The 7,997-nt window shown below is 37.4% G+C and overlaps 1 pseudogene; it reads right to left on the minus strand.

Annotated features, from left to right (window-relative positions):
* Positions 1-245: 245 nt before the first annotated feature.
* LOC101120071 (olfactory receptor 5W2-like) lies at positions 246-6,070 on the minus strand (annotated as a pseudogene).
* Between the last annotated feature and the right edge of the window lie 1,927 nt (positions 6,071-7,997).

The raw sequence follows: 7,997 nt of genomic DNA on the forward strand, positions 1-7,997 counted from the left end.
TTTCAATTGCTTATATTCTGCCATTCTGTAGATGACACAGTGTGACTTTACTTTTTGTTTCAGTTTTGTTTACCTGAGCATTAGTAAGGTTGAATATCTATTTCTATGGGGAATCTATGAGATTCTGAATTTAAATAACAGGCCACACAATTCTTTGTGTGAACATGAAGGGCTGAAGTGACTCATTTTTCTTTCATTTTCCAAATCTGTTCCAATAATAGGGATGGCTTTACACAGAAGTAGAGTCATATTTTATAGAGGCAGGTTGTATCATCTGGAAAGGACCTTACAGGTAACCTGGCTGAAGTTCCCATTTTACACAGGGGGATCTGAGGGATAGAAAGGGAGAGTGATGAGTTCCGTTTAGAGTGGCATCACTACCTGGTCCAGAGCATGCTTCTAGCTAGGGAGAGAGATTTCTGGTGAGGTTAAACGTCACTCCTTCCAGCTTAAACAGAAACCCTCTTACGTATTGGTTTATTGAACATTACTACTGCTCTCTTTCTATCAAATGTAGTTATACAGCCTATGACCACTATGCCTCTCTCTCTTCTCTGTGTTATATAGGTAACCGAGTCTATCATTATGCCACATTTATTGTTAAGAATTTAAATTCAAGGATGAAGACAGAGATTATAGAATGGATACCTTAGAATAATATTGACACATTATCCACTGTCACTGACAATACTGCACTTGAACAAAGATATTTTCCATCAAGATCAGTGATATATCAGAGGGATGTATTGTGGAAAAAAGGAAAGTTAGTGATCAAGACTGAAGTAGACTGGTTAGAATACATCAGAGCCTTTTGATATGTTGCTCCCTATTTCTGAAAAATTTCATTATAGTAGAATCTTTACATACCATGACCAAACTTCCATTTGAGTTATGAATTCCCTAAAAAAATCCCATAATTTCTTCTTTAACCTCTGTAATTCCAGACATGAAAGCCAGATATTATCTAGATGTTGTTTGCTGCGATTCTATTTTGGCTATCAATTAATGGGATCAAATTTTCTTTCTTCTTCATATCACTTACATTAGATCCGATAAAATGGACCAATATGTAAATCATATCAGTCTTTAGATAATGTAACAAATATATGTCATATGAATGGAGATGGATTAATTAGATAATATGTTACATCAAAATCTATTGATGCCCTACTTTTCTTAGACTTTAATTTTCAGACAGTGCTTTGATCAAGCTGTTTTTATAAGCAACAGTTCCAAAAGAGTTTGATAAAATGATAAAATATGCTAGGATTAGAAACCTATAAGCCTTTTATCTAAAATAAGAATTCTTTGCAGTATTTTTCTACCATGAGAATTTTTCTCAATATGCCATGCATGTGTGTGAGCTCAGTCATATTTGACTCTTCGCAACTTTATAGGCCATAGCCTGCCAGACTCCTCTTTTCATGGATTTCTCTGAGCAAAAATCTGTAGAGGGTTGTAATTTCCTCCTCCAGGGGGAATTCCTGACCCAGGGGTCAAACCCATATTTCCTGCATCTCCTGCATTGACAGGCAGATTCTTTACAACTGAGACATCTGGGAAGCCCAACATGCCATAAAGTCTCACAAATGACATTTTGAATAACAGAGTAAGTTCTTTGACTTTACTTCCATTCTAAAATACATTCACATAAGGATATTTTAGAATGGCCACTAGAAATTTAAGACAATCATTGGCTTTTAGCTTATAAAATTTTAATGGATAATTAACAATCTTTCCATAGCTTACAGTGCTTCAAATATATGGCCATATCTTCACTTTCTCAACAAACTGATTCAGTGCTTAGCCTTCAGGACACAAGAATAAAGGTAAATATCAATAACTCATAGCTGTTTAGTTCTAATGTAATCATTATGCATGTCTTTATAGATCCATTATTAGTGTCCACAACTAATTCATGTGCATTCCCCCCAAAACCTATTGTATACATGTGTAAAAGAAATGCATATTCAAATATGCTTTAAATATATATTATATATGTATATATATGAACATACATGTATTAACACAGGCTTCCCAGGTGGCACTAGTGGTAAGAACCCACCTGCCAATGCAGGAAACATGAGGACATGGAGTTTGATTCCTGGATTGAGAAGATGCCCTAGAGGAGGGCATGGCAACCCACTCCAGTATTCTTGCTTGGAGAATCCCATGGACAGAAGAGCTTGGATGTCTACAGTCCACTAGGTTGCAAAGAGTCAGATATAACTGAAACTGAAGTAACAACATATGAACACACATATATTAACATACACATATATATGGTTTATGAGCATTCTTTGCTAAAGGATTAAGCATCCCATCTCTGTTATTCAAACACTGATTATTGTCTGGTGACATAAAGTTGTAAAATAAGCAAATATGTAATAAATAAAAAATAGCAAACATTTTTAGTGTTTTTAGTGCTAATTATATCACAGTTACACAAAATTAACTGAGAGTTTAGTATATACCAAATATATTTGTGTACATATATGTATGTGCATATATATGCATATGGGCTTCCCTGGTAGCTCAGCTGGTAAAGAATCCGCCTGCAATGCAGGAGACCCTGATTTGACTCCTGCATCAGGAAGTTCCCCTGGAGCGGGGATAGGCGACCCACCCCTGTATTGTTATTTTTTAAATTTAGATTTATTTATTTTAATTAGAGGCCCTGTTCTTGTGCTTCCCTGGTGGCTCAGATGGTAAAGAATCTGCCTGCAATGTGGGAAACCTGGGTTTGATGCTAGGTTGGGAAATCCCCTAGAGGAGGGCATGGCAACCCACTGCAGTATTCTTGCCTGGAGAATCCCCATGGGCAGAGGAGCCTGGTGGGCTACAGTCCATGGAGTAGCAAAGAGTCAGACATGACTGAGCAACTAAGTACAGCACAGCACATATATGTATACACATACATATGTGTGTGTGTGTGTGTGTGTGTGTGTGTGTGTATCTATCTATCTTTCTTTTACAATAGTTTTAGACATTTTGTGCTGGGAGCCAGCGTGAGGAATCCCACCCGTGACAAGGTCATGTGGCAGAGGCTTGATGGGCAAGGCGAGTCAAGCCTCAGGTTTTCCCCCTGGCATTTCCTGAGCATGAACCCCCAAAATAAGAACCTGCCTGTCTTGTACTTTTCCACTCTTCTGACACACTCTGGAAAAAAGTTAACTCAGGGCTTTAGTCTTCTGCATTTGAAAGGGTGTTTCAATCCGAAAACCCCTCTGATGGCTTTCTAGCCTGCCTGCAGGACTCGTACAGCTGCGTATGTGATTGTTTGAGGCCTCCTGACTGTGGGAGGCACAGGAAGCTTAAAACATCCTAGGAATGTAGGGGCTTCTGAGGAGTCAAAATCATTAGAATAGGACTGATTAAAGGTTTCATTTGTTGAGCCAATACTTGCTGCCAAATTTTCATATCTTTTATTTGTAGAGATAGTTGGTATATAGAAAAACAGGTAGTAGACCTGGTATTAGCAACATTAGATCTTTGAGTTAAGTACTTTCTTTGTTATAACCCACTGCATCTTTGTTCTAGAGGAATGTAACTTTATTTAGCATTTTGAGGGTGATACAGAGTAAAGAAAAAACACTTCTAGGGAAAAGGAGTTTTCTGGTTGATAGACAATTATCCAGGAAGAGAGCCATAAAAATGTTAACAGGCCTCTTGGCCAGAAGATAATGTAAACCACCTGAGACCTTTTGTATACGGGAGGGTATGCAAAAAGAAAGCCTTGTCTCAATGAGGGTCAGGACTTCTGCCCCTGCATAACTCTGCATATTCCATTATTTCTTTATGTTACAACTTGGGGTATATAAGCTGATTTTGAAAAATAAAGTTTTTGGAATCTTGCACCGATGCTGGGCTCCCCATGTTGTTCTTTTCTCCCCTTTTTGGCTGAATTCCCATCTGGAGCGGGGAGGCTCACCACGTCTACTTACTTGCCCTGGCTTCTAAGATCCATGTGAAAGGGGGCCTAAGGCGGGGCACCCTTCGATATTCAAGTGGGCTCCGTGGCCTAATGTAGATGGTGCAAACCTCTTGTCTCAAGGTTTTATTGGTTTTCCCTGTAAACCAAGTTATTCAGCCTCTTTTTCTCCACCTAAATTTCCTATTATACTATTTCTTCCTAATCTAATCTTATATTTCTAAATTAATAAATAAATAAGTTTCTCCTTGCCTACGTCGTTCATGCTTCAAATTACCCTAGATCCACTGGGGCTGGACCCCGACAATTTTGCTTTTGGATTTACAGCCCTCAATTTTTGTTTCATGATAATTTTAAGTCTTATTATGAAATACTTGAATGTTTAGTTCCTTAATGTTTAATATTAACACTAACAACTTTTAGTATAGAATCTACAAGATGTACTATAACATATAAAGGAAATAAGAGCTGAAAATTCTCAGTAAATGCATAATAAGTCCTAGGGAAATTGAAATAACATTTGAATGAAAAAAATGAAACAAAAGTTGGCATAATTAGAAAACTCAAAAGTTTTTAAAAAAACAGTTAGTGCCACATTTAAATTCTGGACACACACTAAGCAGACGTGTGAGGGGAACTGTAATATATTTTAGGATTGAGGTTTAATCCAAATACTTCTTTGTTTAGGAATCTGAAAAATTTCTGTTTCTCATGTGTTATGTCATATAATTTTTTAATTGAACAAGTACTATATATGTGTGTGGATGTGTACACATATATATGATAGAAATATTTTAAAATGCAATTTAGTTTTTTTCAATTTTACTAGGGCCTGTTTCACATCTTCATTCCTTAGGCTGTAAATCAGAGGGTTTAACATGGGAATCACAAGGGTGTAAAACAATGAGGACATTTTGTCTTGATCTAAAGAGTAGGAAGAACTTGGCCTGAAATACATGAAGAGCATAGTTTCCTGGAAGATTACCACAGCAGTTAGGTAGAAGGTACAGGTGGAAAAAGCTTTGAGCCTCCCCTCTGCAAAGCGGATCTTCAAGACTGAAAGGAGAACTCCTGAAATGCTACTCAGTTCAATGAAGCCAAAAATGGTGAATATCACTGTAGGGAACAAGGTATAAGGAAGGTTGAGAAGTGCTTGCAAATGAGACTCTCAGCCAGGGCTGAACATTCTTGCAAACGAGATGTTCAGCTAAGAATCCTGTTTGTTCCCATGGGAAAAGAACATTTCTTGCACACAAGGATGTTTCTCTGATTCCTCAAAAGGAACAGACCCAGGGACAAAACGGATTCTAAGTTGATAAGGAAGTTCCCCAAAACAAAGTCTTAGCTGCAGTAAATAAGTCAAGGTAAAGGTTTTCTCGCCCTGCACCTGCTCACTGTATAGTCTCTGAATCATAGTGCTTGGCAACTTGCCCTGTAGGTTGTTGTGCAAGGGATATAAAATAAAGCAGCTGTAAGAAGCAAGTGTTAAAATACAAAGATTCAAGCCACTCCACAGTGTTGGTGTTTCATTCCGTCGCCAGCATATCACTAACTCACTGACCTGTTTATCTGAACAAGATAGCAATGGGAGAGGAGGAACATCACAAAAAAAGTGGTTACTTTCATTTGACTCACATAAATATAAGCAGAATGCTAATGTCATGTGTATCAGAGCATCTGCCATTCCCACCAGGTAAACCCCAGCCATGAGCAGGGAGCACACCCTTCTGGACATGCTGACCACATACAGCAAGGGGCTGCTGATGGCCTTGTGCCAGTCATAGGCCATCACTGCCAGCAGGAGACACTCAGTGTCAGCAAAGATACAGAAGACCAAGAATTGCAGAGCACAGCCACAGAAAGAGATTGATTGTTCTTGGCAAATAGGTCCACCATCATCTTAAGGCTGATGGCTGTGGAACTGCAGAGATCACAGAAGGAGAGTTGGCTGAGGAAAAAGTACATGGGTGTGTGCAGCTGGGGATCCATCCTAATCAGGGTTATCATTCCAAGATTTGCCAGAAGGTTGATGAGATAAACAAGGAGAAACATTGTAAATAGGATCACTTTGTTCTCAGTGTTCTCAGTAATTCCCAAGAAAATAAATTCAGTCAAGGAGGAGCAATTCCTTCTATCCATTCTTCTTTGTTCTTGCATAAACTTCTGAGAATATGATCAAGACAATGACACTTGCATGTGGTAACACTTGCACATCTGTAAAATAAGGTAGAATATTGTTTTCTGTAATAATCTTTTTATAGTCAGGAAATTTTCTAGCCATGCACCCCCTCTTTAGAGAGGCATAGCTGTCTATTCTGCAGTAATTAAAATTATCTAAAAAAGACCTTTGAGAAAATTTGATGTAAATTTAGATGTTATTTATGAAGTACATCACTTTCTATAAGCTCTTCACTGAGCCTTACTTTTTTTTTTTTAATGTCAGGGTGTAGATCTGAATGAATTTACATTTCTTCACCGGTTCAAAACCATATGGAAGAGACACTACTGTTGGAGAGAGCATACTCTAAGACATAAGGCTAAGCATTTCCCTATGCTTGAATATATTCAATTGGGTACGGAAAGTGATTACAATTCATGTTTCTCAAAAAACATGATTAGTTGAAGAATCTTCATCTTAGTTCCAGAAGTAGCTAGTATATCACTGACTAGTATTAATAAAAAATAATTTTGTTACCTGTTTTAGTTTATCTTGTGTTTAGTATTTGGTGAGATATGAAGTAAGAAAATTATTACTTCTATTCTAGAAATTATTATTTCTCTTTCACATTGCTCATTATTTCTTTGTAGCATGGTTGTTGTCAAAGAAAACTCTCTTGACCAGTGAAAGAAAAAAGCTAAAAGGGAGTGAAAACAAGAGAATGTACCATATACATTTGAATTAATTCATATTTTAAGAGTTTTTAAAATTATAAAACAGGAATGAGATGAAGGAAAGTACATGCTTTTAAAATACATCGACTTCTGTCTATACTTAATGTGTATATTTATGTTCGAGCATGTGTTTATATTTTAATGTGTACAAGAATAGAATATATTTAATGGATATTTTTTCCCTTCAGGCCCAAGTAAACATGACATATGGCTCACAAGGAGATGGATTTGTCCATGTTTTTTATTTCTGTTGTGGTATCTGCAGGATTCCTTCAATAAAATAAAACAAAACTTACCTTAAATTCATGTGTACACTTGCCCAATAATAAAAGAAGTAAAGGCTTTTTTGTGACCCCAAAGCAAATAAAACAAATAAAATGCTATATTGTGGATATTAACCTATTCAGACAGATTCTTCTGAGAATCTGAGATTCTGAGAAGAAAAGATTATTTCTAGTCATTAAGTACTGGTTTAATAAGTAAGCGAGCATAGAATCCTTCATTTACATTTTTTCCCTCAAAAACTTAAGTATTTTCTCCTATATTCTTTAAGTTAGAATCTGGAAACCTACCTGAGACAAACAGGTCTTAGGTAGCTGAAAAATAGGTAGAAAGCCTTTTATTTTACTAGGAACAATATGACTTAAATCACTGAAGCTATTGCCCTTAGGTGCTGGTGTTATTTGGAGAAGGAAATGGCAACCCACTCCTATATTCGTGCCTAAGAATCCTGTGTCCAGAGGAGACTGGTGGGCTGCTGTCCATAGGGTCACACAGAGTTGGACACGACTGAAGTGACTTAGCATGCATGCATGCATTGGAGCAGGAAATGGCAACCCACTCCAGTATTCTTGCCTGGAGAATCCCAAGGACAGTGGAGTCTGGTGGGCTGCCATCTATGGGGTCGCACAAAGTTGGATACGACTGAAGTGACTTAGCAGTAGTAGCAGCAGTAGCATCTGGTGTTATTAAAAACACTCCATTAATTACTTTCTTACTTCTGTATATTCCCCTGTGAGTTCACAACTTGCCAAATGCTGAGCTTTTATGTTCCACTCTTGTCATCAAATTGACCTATGGTAGAAAGTGCACTGCAGGTTGTTTATATGATGTGCTTCACAATTACCCTGAAACTATCTCCTTCTCTAGTCAAAGAGGAAACTTAAGGACACTC

The sequence above is a fragment of the Ovis aries genome, chromosome 3 (assembly GCF_016772045.2).
Source record: "Ovis aries strain OAR_USU_Benz2616 breed Rambouillet chromosome 3, ARS-UI_Ramb_v3.0, whole genome shotgun sequence".
Taxonomy (NCBI): Eukaryota; Metazoa; Chordata; class Mammalia; order Artiodactyla; family Bovidae; genus Ovis; species Ovis aries.